This window comes from Hippopotamus amphibius, chromosome 3 (genome assembly GCF_030028045.1).
Source record: "Hippopotamus amphibius kiboko isolate mHipAmp2 chromosome 3, mHipAmp2.hap2, whole genome shotgun sequence".
NCBI classification, from domain to species: Eukaryota; Metazoa; Chordata; class Mammalia; order Artiodactyla; family Hippopotamidae; genus Hippopotamus; species Hippopotamus amphibius.
In genome coordinates this window covers 182,387,388-182,399,795 of record NC_080188.1, presented here as the reverse complement: position 1 = coordinate 182,399,795, position 12,408 = coordinate 182,387,388, and the positions used below count along the sequence as shown (strand labels likewise).

Genomic DNA, 12,408 nt, shown 5'->3' with positions numbered 1-12,408 from the left:
GGTCTGGTGCTCATCTTTAGACTGATCAGCTCTTGCTACAGGGAAGAGTCTGGGAAAAGCCTTAGGAAAGTGCAAGTTTGGCCAATTTACTGGAGCCAAGAGGAGGTCATGCTGCAAAAAAACCAATAATATGTCAGACTGTGGAGAGATAGTCTATCAAATTTGGAATTATTCACAACTGAGAAGTTATCTGTCATTCTATGGCTGCTCTAACACATGCAATTCCTCATTTTCATACAAAATTCCTAACGAGTCTTTGCTTAACGTAATCCACCTATTCCACACAGAACCTCAAGTCCACTCAGCCCAACTCAAAATAAGACAACTAGAGATTACATCCTATTAATGTTCCAGAAGTGATATCATCATTATAAATACAGAAACTCAGGAATCTTTCTCCAGATGGCTCAGTCAGATCTAAATATGGCTTTTGAGATGCATAAAATATATGGACTTAAAATCCTCCTTGGATACAGCCCAGTATGCAATGGTGGTGGGGATGGGGTGGGAAGGCGAAGATAGCAGCAGTGAAAATTCCTACTTGAAAAATTAGAGAGGGGAGCACACTGTACCTTGCACACTTGGATGAGTGACTAACTTCTTTAACAATTAACAAATCCTCATAAGTGGTCAATATGGACCCCAAGATCAGACTCCTGGGAATATTTCCCTTGTGGTTTTCAGGGCCATCCATGAAAGAGGCACTGTAAAACCCTCGGGTTGCCCCAACTTAGTTGTTTAATTCTCTTGCTGGTGATTTTGGTGACTGTGAATGGCCTAAGATGCTGAGAAACAGAGTCATCTTTTTTTTTTCAGTCCTGAGAATCTTTCTGATCATAGAGTTACCCTAAGAATTTAAGTGGCTGCTGCTCAGCATCGTTATTGTAGACACTCCTTACTAACTAGCAATACAGGAAATCGTATGGTCTAGACTGAACTACAAACTCAAGACACTGTCCAGTTTCCTAATTTCTACTTAAAATGATCAGCCTTGGAGCATTAATAAAATACAGTAGGCAGACTTGGGGCAGCTAGATATTTTTTCCCTAAATGAATTTATTTTAGACCAGAGCTATCCTATAAAATGTTGTGCAATGATGGAAATGTTCTTATTTTATGCTGTCTGCTTTGGTAGGCACTAGGCACATATAGCTACTGAGCACTCAATAAGTGGTTAGAGCCAATGAGGAAGTAAATTATTTATTTTATTTAATTTTAATTAATTTAAATTTACATGGCTACATGTGGCTAATGGCTACCATATTGGACAGCACAGCTCTCTAATGATTCGATGCCAAGGTTAATTTCCAACCAGAACTACATATTACAGCAATTATCTAAGGGTGCTTTGAAAGCAAGAGACTGTATAATTTGGGTTCTCTGATTCAACTTCTCTTTTTCTGTGTATTCATATTTCAAACCATAACCCTGTGTTACCTTTAGCATCAGAAGCAGTCTATTAAAAAAAAAAACTATACTAATGTTGCAGCTCAGAAAAACCAATGATGATCTGATCTTAAGCAGTTTAAGATTTTCCTTGTAACAAAGTTATATACTTACCCTGTTATTTCCAATTCTATTTTTCAGCAAAGTAATCTTGGACAAGAACTTCTTGCCCTCTTGCAATATGTCTATGGAGGCCATCAGAAATATTCAGTAATCTCTGATAATCTAATAATTTCCCACAAAATTCTTAAAATTTCAGCCTCAAAGAACATAATATCTGATCCCAAGAGAGAAATCAGGTAATTGTCACCAAAAATAACCATTTTTCATTCTAATTCTAGAATGGGGATATACTCACTGCTTCCAGCCCTCATGAGTTAATTCCATATTTTCTCCAAGCTTCTGTTTTTTGTTTGTTTGGTTGGTTGGTTTTGTCTTTTTAACACTTGCCAATTTGAGTACTAGAATTCTTTTGCTTCCAAGTGAGAGAATCCATTTGAGACACACAAAAAATGGGTAACTATGGATATAGGAAGGCCTCATAAAAGGCAAGACAGGAGTAGTCAGCCATATTTATAAATAGGAGCTGTATTCCAGGTATTCCGGGATACCTGCTAAAATGCATCGCATCTTTTAAAACCCAACCTGAACATAAAGGTGTAAACTGCCTTTCTTCTGTGAACAAATCTTCAGGAAGATTCCTAAACTCTTTGTTTTGTTTTTGTTATAGACCATCTATATTTTAATTTTTCTTAATAGCTCTAAGACAGATTTTAAAATTTAGTTGTGCTCCATATTTGTAGTTTACCAGGACCTCTTGAGGACTGAATTTCCTCTGTCATATTTTGTTCTCACTTAAGATTCACTTTATCTCAAATATTTTGAGCTATATGTAGTGAGGCGGATGGACCTAGAGTCTGTCATACAGAGTGAAGTAAATCAGAAAGAGAAAAACAAATACCGTATGCTAATGCATATATATGGAATCTAGAAAAATGGTACTGATGAACCTAGTGGCGGGGCAGGAATAGAGATGCAGACATAGAGAACGGACTTGAGGACACTGGTGCTGGAGGGGGGCGGTGAAGCTGGGACGTAGTGAGGGAGAAGCACTGACATATATACAGTACCAAGTATAAAATAGATAGCTAGTGGGAAGCTGCTACAGAGCACAGGGAGATCAGCTTGATGCTTTGTGAAGACCTAAAGGGGTGGGATAGGGAGTTTGGGAGGAAGGCTCGAGAGAGGGGATATGGGAATATATGTATACATATAGCTGATTCACTCTATTGTACAGCAGAAACTGACACAACACTGTAAAGCAATTATACTCCAATAAAGATTAAAAAAAAAAAGATTCACTCTATCTGATGAGTCGCATGCTTTGGATTCTTTGCTGTGGCTTCCTCCATCAAATTACTTCTAGCTTCCCTTTGTAAGAAAGGACTTTCTTTTTCTGCCTGCCTTTACACACCTTCCTCTTTCCTTTTTACTTTTCATTTGTTTTCCATTTCTGTTCGTATTCCCTTCACATGCCCAGACCCAAGAGGCCTGAAATAGCAAACAACATGTCAACAGCAGCCCCAAAACACTGAACAGTTGGCACAACTGGGAAAACGAGAGAGAGGAGCAGGCAACATGAAGGGGGAAGGGGCTCTAGTTTTCTGCTACTGGGGACCATGGGACAAAGACCCACAGCAGAAGTACCAAAACACTTCAGTGAAATTTCATGAAATCTGTGTGGCAATTAGAACAAAAAACTGATGGCTCTATTCTTAGAGAACCATTTGCCTTCAGAAGAAATCGGTCATGATGGCGGATGGACATGAAACCAAGTTATTTGAAGAATGATTGAAGATAATGGAAAATTGAGCCTAGCATCAGAAAATTATATAACCTACGGGTCAAAATAGTACAACATAACCAAAAGCCTCTTCATCCAATCTTCTGTAAAGTGTTTAAATTTCCTACCAACTATTTGTCCAACCAATGCGTAAAATAAGGATTAGTTTCCTCATTCCTTAAATAAGCAAAGCAGCTTAATTAATAGACACATTTTTAAATAACCTTTTACTGAGTTTATACAAACACACAAAAATTTCACAAATTATAAATGTACAGCTTGATGAATGTTCAAAATATGAACTCACTCTGCCTTCTTTTGTTCCTAAGGGTCATCTCTCTACTTGATTTATTTTAAAAAATTATTGAGGTATAATTGACATATAACATTATATTAGTTTCAAGTGTACAATATGATTCAATGCTTGTATATATTGTGAAATAATCACCACACATCTATCCCCTCACAAAGGTACAATTTTATTTTCTTGTGATGAGAACTTTTAAGATCTACTCTCATAGCAACTTTCAAATATGCAATACAGTATTATTAACTACAGTCACCATTCGATACATTATATCTCCATGACATTTATTTTATAACTGGAAGTTTGTACTTTTTTATTGAAGTAGAGTTGATTTACAGTATTGTGTTAGTTTCAGGTGTACAGCATAGTGATCCAGTTAATTTTTCTGATTATATTCCATAAATTATTACAAGGTAATAAATATAATTCCCTGTGCTGTACAGTAAATCCTTGTTGCTTAAGTACATCTTGGTCCCCTTCACACATTTTGCCCCCCACCCACTCCCTGCCTGCAGCAACCACTAATCTGTTCTCTGTACTTATGAATGTTTTGTTTTAAGACTCCACATATAAGTGAGATGATACACTGTCTTTCTGTGACTTATTTCACTTAGCATAACGCCCTCAAGTTTCATCCATGTTGTTGCACATGCCAGGATTTCCTTCTTTTTAATGGCTGAATAATATTCCATCATACATGTATATGATAGATCATAAATATGGTGGAATATCATATATGTATATAGCATTACATTTCATTGATGAATATAATCATCATAATGAATTGAATTCCATTATATATATTTATATTTATATGTATATATATGGTGCATTTTCTTTATTCATTTATCCATTGATGGATGCTTAGGTTCTTCACATGTCTTGGTTATTGTAAACAATTCTGCAGTGAACATGGGGATGCAGATGTCTTCTTGAATTAGTGTTTATGTTTCCTTCAGATAAATACCCAGAAGTGGAATTGCTGGATCATATGGTAGTTCTATTTTTTTTTAATTTTTTTGAGGAATCTCCATATTGTTTTCCGTACTGGCTGCACCAATTTACATTCCCACCAAATGTGCACAAGGGTTCCCTCTTCTCCACATCCTGGCCAACACATGTTATTCCTTGTCTTTTTAATAACAGCCATTCTAATAGGTGTGAGGTGATATTTCATTGTAGTTTTGATTTTTATTTCCTTGATGATTAATGATATTGTGCACCCTTCCATGTATCTGTTGGTTAAATGCGTATATCTTCTTTTGTAAAAAATATCTATTTAGTTGCTCATCCCATTTTTCACTCAGAGTGTTGGGGTTTTTTGTTATTGAGTTGTATGAGTTCCTTAAATATTTTGGATATTAACCCCTTATTGGATATATGTTTTGCAAATATTTTCTCCCATCTCATAGGCTACCTTTTCATTTTATTGATGGTATCACTTGCTGTGCAGAGGCTTTTTAGTTTGATGTAGTCCCGCTTATTTACTTTTGTTTTTGCTGTCTTCGCTTTAGGTGTCAAATCCAAAAAAAAAAAAAAAAAAAAAAGAAAGAAAAATCATCATTAACACAGATGTTCAAGGAGCTTACTGCCTAAATAGGAATTTTGTGGCTTCAAGTCATATTCAAGTTATTAATCTATTTTGAGCTGGTTTTTGTGTATAGTGTAAATTAGTTGTCCAGTTTCATTCTTTTGCATGTGGCTGTTCAGTTTTCCCAACACCGTTTATTGAAGATTCTGTCTTTTCCCTTGCTTCCTTTGTCATAAATTAATTGACCATATATGTGTGGGTTGATTTCTAGGCTCTTTATTTTAATCCACTGATCTATGCGTCTGTTTTTATGCCAAAAAAAATAATCAAACAAAACTGGTTTGATTACTATAGCTCTGTAGTAGAGTTTGAAATCAAAGAGCATGATGTTTTCTTAAGATTTCTATGGCTATCTGGGGTCTTTTGTGGTTCCATACAAATTTTAGGATTGTTTTTCAATTTCTGTGAAAAAATGCCATTGAAATTTTGAAAGGGATTGCATTGAACCTGTAGATTGCTTTGGGTAGTACGGACATTTTAATGATATTAATTCTTCTAATGTATGAACATGAAATATCTTTCCACTTATTTATGTCTTCAATTTCTTTCATCAATATCTTATAGTCTTTAGTGTATAGGTCTTTCATCTCCTTGGCTAAATGTATCGCTAAGTATTTTATTCTTTTTGATGCAATAATAATGAACTCTCCATTTCAATTACCAAGAAACTAGATCATTAATAGCATCCAAGAAACTCCCTTCAGTTTCCTTCCCCTTCACTTCATTCCTGGAGATACCACTATTCACTATCTGTCAACATCAATTAGTTTTTCCCGGTTTTGAATTTTATATAAAATGAAATTATACAGTATGTACTCTATTGTGCCTAACTTCTTTCATCCTCATATACTCTTTGTGGGAGTGGACATTCCTACAAACATTTTGGAATACTGTTTGGCATTATCTAGTAAAAACAAACATAAACTCACCCTATGACCTAGAAATTGTACTCCTTCCTATGCATGTACCAAATCTAAATGTGTACATATGTGCACTAAAAGACATGCTTAAGAATATCCATAGCAGTTCTATTTATAATAGCCTTAAGTTGAAAACATCAAAAGTCCATTTATAGTAGAATGGATATGTAAATTATAATACAGTCTCAGGGTCTAATAAGAATGAATGAACTATTGTTTCACACAACAGTAAGGATGGATGAATCTCACAGTCATTCAGTATTTTGACAGGTCTGATTCTTGAAGGACTTTTTATATTTCAGTGGATGTCTGACCCTAGCTCTTTGACCAAATTTAATTAAAGAACAAATATAATCTTGCTTCCATGCTACAGATAAGATTGCCATGTACTGTTTATAATTGTCATCTTAATGGGTAAAAGGAGAATTATAATGCACCCATTGACAAAGTCCAGGATGAGTTGAAACAGCATGTCACGTAAGAAATATTTAAAGGGACTGGTAAGACGTTACACAAGACCATAACCCTGCGGCTCTTCTTCATCCACGAGACTCTTTCCTAGTCCAGCTCTAAGTAACATTTAAAGGAGACAGACAATGGCTTTTAACGGAAAAGGAAACAGATATTATGCTGTCCATTTAAAGATGTTATTTTGTTCAGATAATCCCCCTGTTATCTAACTGGCCTTAGATAAGTGATGCAAGTATTTTTTCTCAGTTCTTCGTGTATTATATCTCTGTCTCTACTTCCAAGATCTGGTTTCACTCTACTGATCATTCACATTGCCCAACGAGGCACTGCTCCTTCAGAATAGCCCTTTTTTTTTTTTTTTTTTTTTTTGTGCTTACCTGACAATTTACACAGGAAGCTGCTGGCAGACACATCTGGAACATCCCTGACTCTGAGCTTATAAGGCATGATGTACTTCATTTGAGGGAGATGAGGAATTTCTCTCCTACCTTCAGTTTTCACCTCACTTCTCATAGGCTCTCCTTTAAGCTCATCAAACTTAAGGGGAAAAAAATCTCCCTTTACCAAAAAAAAAAAAAAAAAGAAAGAAAAGAAAAGGAAAAAAGAAGAAAAGACAATTTCAAAATAACCTGGGAACAGATCAATATCACATCTAACATCTTACATCTGTTTGTAAGATGCTAATGTCATGAATAATTTTCTACCATGAGTTAAACTATAATTCAATAATAATAACCAAATCTCCCTGAAATGATATAATTATGTTTAGACTTAAACTGGATTTATTATATTAGCATTTATCCATTAATTTAATCAATATTTACTAAGCATCTATCATGTGCCAGACACTGTTCTAGACACTGGAGATGCAGCAGTAAATAAAACAGACAAGAAAAGTTAGATATTCATATATCGAAGAAAAAGATATCAATATATCTGAGAAAAAGTGGTCAGAAAGGAAGGAAGAGGGGGTTGGAGTTCAAAACCATGACCTCTGCAGGATCCTGCGCAAGGTAAATCATGTTAACACACTATTAGATTAAATATTTTCTACCTTCTATCTTGACAAAATATGCCTTCCTAAGGACCTCAAGAGTAGGTTTGAATTTAGAATTCTGGTATCCCTAGGACTCCAAGCTGCAACTTGGCAGTGCAGGGAGATCTAGCTTCACCTTCCCAATCCTGAACCCATGACAGGACCATCACTTCAACCCTTTGTATTTCCAAATTTGCTCTAATTGTACCAAAAGAGGCCTCATGCACACCTGTGTGCATGCCCCAGTTTACCCCTTGACCTCCTTGCAATCTACTGGTGTGTGTAACAGTGGCAGAGGCCCCCCGCAGGAGGACAGACGTAGGCCAGAGGCCCTTGCGAGATCTGGAAGTAGGCTCAGGGACAATTAGGTAGGAAATTTTGGAGTTTTTTAATATCTGGAGCACTGTCTTGAAGGTGGGGTGGGCACAAGCTCCAGGTGGCCTCATAGATGCCTAGCTCAATGACTAAGGATAAGACATTCAGAATGGGGCCTTTTAAATTGAAGGTTCAGGATAAAAGTCACCCCTCCTCTATCCCAAGTTTAAGTGTGCTACTGACTGCCAGTACTTTTCCAATCTCTACCCAAATGAAGGCAAGTTATTTGGCCCATAGATTCCATATTCTGATTCTATAGAGATATAACTATCTCTACATCTATATTATCTATATCATCTTTCTCTATGTGTACATCTATAGCTATCTATCCACACATGTGTATGTATGTGTAGATATAATTTATAGTATATATACCACTCAGCGATCACCCAGCTGATCTTCCCCGGCAACACTACGAACAGAGCCTGAGCCAATCAAAACTTCCACAGTCTTTCTCTGTCTGACTTAATTCACTCAGTATGACAATCTCTAGGTCCATCTGTGTTGCTGCAAATGGCATTATTTCGTTCTTTTTATGGCTGAGTAATATTCCATTGTATATATGTACCACATCTTCTTTATCCATTCCTCCGTTGATGGACATTTAGGTTGCTTCCACACCCTGGCTATTGTAAATAATGCTGCAATGAACACTGCGGTGCATGTATCTTTTCTTTTCTCTCTCTTTTTTTAAATAAATTTATTTATTTATTTATTTATTTATCGACCTATTTATCAGCTGTGTTGGGTCTTCGGTGGTGCGCATGGGCTTTCTATAGTTGCAGGGAGTGGGGGCTACTCTTAGTTGTGGTGCACAGGCTTCTCATTGCCATGGCCTCTCTTGTTGCAGAGCACGGGCTCTAGGCGTGCCAGCTTCAATAGTTGTGGCTCGTAGACTCTAGAGCACAGGCTCAGTAGTTGTGGTGCAGGGGCTTAGTTGCTCCTCTGCATGTGGTATCTTCCCGGACCAGGGCTCGAACCTGTGTCCCCTGCATTGGCAAGCAGATTATTTTTTTCTTTTCTTTTTGGTAGGCACTCCTTTATTATCAGTTACACAGTGGGTATGAGGAGAGGAATGAAGGCTTACAGAACCTGAGGGTATCCAGGGCCAGAACATGAGATCCTGGGTGTATTAGGAGGCCCAAAGCTGGTTTTCCACAAATCCCTCTCTGACGGCAGGCAGATTCCTAACCACTGCACCACCAGGGAAGTCCCTGCATGTTATGTTTTCAAATTATGGCTTTCTCCAGATATATACCCAGGAGTGGGATTGCTGGGTCATATGGTAGCTCTATTTTTAGTTTTTTAGGGCACACTACTCAATACTCTGTACTGGCCTATATAGGAAAACAATCTAAAAAAGAGTGGATATATGTATATGGATAACTGATTCACTTTGCTGTACATCTAAAACTAACACAACATTGTAAATCAACTATACTCCAATAAAAATAAAAAAAAATCAAAAAACCTCCACAGTGAGTAAAGAGCCCATGCTTTATATAGTATATAACTCACAGAGACCTGAGTACTCTACTCACCTTGTCAGCTGCTAGGTGTGTAGGGGGGCTTCCTGTGGTAGGAATAAGACCGGCAGGTGTCCTGCAAACAGACCCGCAGTAGGTGCAGCAAGAGAGTGAGAGGCTCATGTCTTAGATTCCCTCTCCTCCTCAAGCATCTAATTTTTTCATAACTAGATTCTTTTCCTTATTTTCTTCCCGTTGGTGGGGCTGCCTTTACGTACGTCTATGTCACAGAAACATGACATACACATCGTTCTCAATGAAACCCCCCTGAACACTGAAATTACGCAGCTACCTAGTGTTCAAAAAAGATGCACTCCTTTTAAAGGAACATTTTTAAAAAATAAAAAAGTGGCTTCAGGTAGTAAAGTTCAAATGCTCTGAACACCAAATTTTATGGAGCACACAACAAGGAATCGGACAGGTAGGTATTTGTTGGGATCCAATCTTTAAAATGATGACTGGCTTCCTGGTTAAAGGTTGTTTGTTCTAGTCACCTTAAGAACAGGACATGTCAACCAACAACCCAGGGAGAGATCTATGACTATCTGAGCTACATACAACGCACTACACACACCACCCTACCCAGTATGACCACAATGTACACAGAACATAGAACCCTCCCTCACTCTTTTCTTTTCATCTTTTTCTCCTTCCTCTCTCCTTTTTATAACTATTTATTGGGAGTTTACTCTGTGACAGGCACTTGGGCAGGATATAGAAGTGAAACAATATGTTTCAGGTGATTTGGGGAGCTTAAAATCTAATAAGGTAAGTGCGAATTAGTCAAGGGAAAAGTCTTGTGGGAATAAACCTTGCAGGCCAGCATGGGTAGCAAGGTGGAGTTAGCTTCTCTGGATGGGAGGAATAGGAAGAATTCTTACCCTCTGTTCAATGCTGGTTCCCCACAGCTACCCACACGCAGCATTATTCTGGAACAATCCACTGAAAACATAGAACAACACATCATAAATGTCTACATTTTTGTGCCATGAGAATACTATATACCTTTGTGACATCTTGTTTGCTAGAATATTTCAATGAGTTACAAATGTACCCGTGCATTGTCTTACATCAACAGAGCTTCTAAGAATACACGTTTACACATTGCTCAAGGGCAGGGATATTTTATCATGAACTCCTCCTTCATCTCATTTAGCCCAGTAACTTCCCAATACATGCAGAGAACATGCAAGTCAAACGATACCCCAGTGCTGTCAACTAAACTGAAGACGAGTTTAAAATGAAACGGATCTCTTCTACCCTGAACGTTCTAAACACATGTGAAAGTTAGAGCTTAGGTATTTTTCTCATTTCCAGGCAGCAGGATTCCAAAGACTTCTTTCTAGAACATTAGGGACACATTATCAAATTTATCAAAATAAGAAACACATCTTTTTTCATATAGGATAATATGTATCTGCAGTTTTAATCTCAAGTACACAGTCAATAAAATCATATGCTAATTAAATTTTAAGAAGAATAATTCTGAGGAACAGATCAGAAGGTTTACTTGTTCTTATGGCATATTTCACGGTAGAAGTGTGTTATCCTAGACCTTGACCCTGCCCATGTTACTCTCCTTAGCACCCCCATTTCTGGGAAAGTCCAGCCAGCTCTACTTGTGTGGCATGGGAGAGACGAACATTCTTCAGTAGAACGAGTTATGCAACTGAACGGATCAGTGATAACTGTGGTTTAAACTAAATTGAAGAGTAGCCAAAAATTAAACTCACCAAACTTCAGTTCCATCTTGGCCTTACTTGAACTTATTTAATACGTCTGTGACTGTTTAACTTTCTGCCTTATAGAATGAAAATTAAATTTTTCTATACTAGCCCAGGGAACTATATTCAATATCCTGTGATAAACCATAATGGAAAAGAACATGAAAAAGAACATATATATCTATAACTGAGTCACTTTGCTGTACAGCAGAAATTAACACAGCATTGTAAATCAAGTATACTTCAATAAAATTTTTAAAAGTTTTCTATACTAATAAGCAGGGAAGACCCAGCAAAAACGAAACACTCTGCTAGACAGAATTCAATGAATTATTATTTACTGGCAATGACTCTGCCTTCCTAATTAGATTTTGATGCAAATTTGTCATTTAAGGTCTAAAAGGTGCTTTAGGGTTTGTATAAATGTATATTATCATGGGGGCAAAATTTTGCAAAATTATACTCCAGTTCATTAGAGCAACAGAATACAAACACAAAATACATCTGGAAAAGAAGATAAAAAAGAAAGCATGGGTGGTCACTTTCCTAACCTATACTCTCCCTAATAAATCAGAGTTTGCTTCTATACAAAAATAATATATCATCTCTCACATCTTGAAAACTGCTAGAATCGTTTCATGGAAAATTGACTTAATGCCTAAACCATCTTAATCTATCCTAGAGTGTCCTAAAACTCCCAATGAATGATATCTGTTTACAAAACATTTATTTGCTCCCTTGCACAATGTGGGCTACATCTCAGCTTCCTACCCAATCTTTGGTGTAGCCTGTAGATGACCACAGTCTTCAATTGTTTTTCCAGAACATTCTACCACCTCTCCCTTATTTGTTTCTTTTGAATCTGACTTCTGCTATTATCTTTTGGATCTTTGGTTGAAATTCTTAGAAAAATCCTCCTGGAAAGCTGTTTGTTCTTTTCACTCTCTTATTTGTGCCTTGGAGAGCAATACAAATAAGAGACTACGAGCAAAAACAGAACAAACCATTTTATCTCTGAGTTGTGTGGCCACAATCAAAATCTCATTTGTGACACATAATCATGTAATATTTTATTTTACCTTGTCAAAGATGCAACACTCTCAAACATCTTCACTGCCTGGCTTCATTCATTCATGGCTGTAAGAGTCAAGTGGGGTGAAATGGAAAAG

At 36.9% G+C, this 12,408-nt stretch overlaps 1 long non-coding RNA gene across 1 annotated transcript in view; it reads right to left on the bottom strand.

Annotated features, from left to right (window-relative positions):
- Window positions 1–7,006: 7,006 nt before the first annotated feature.
- The window catches only part of LOC130849915 (uncharacterized), an 82,409-nt gene continuing 77,007 nt past the window's right edge, over window positions 7,007–12,408 (bottom strand). Inside the window, exons 2-3 of the long non-coding RNA XR_009052809.1 lie at window positions 10,397–10,457; window positions 7,007–7,136 (exon numbers count right to left, since the gene is read on the bottom strand). This is a non-coding gene — a long non-coding RNA (uncharacterized LOC130849915). The remainder of the gene's footprint in view (window positions 7,137–10,396; window positions 10,458–12,408) is intronic.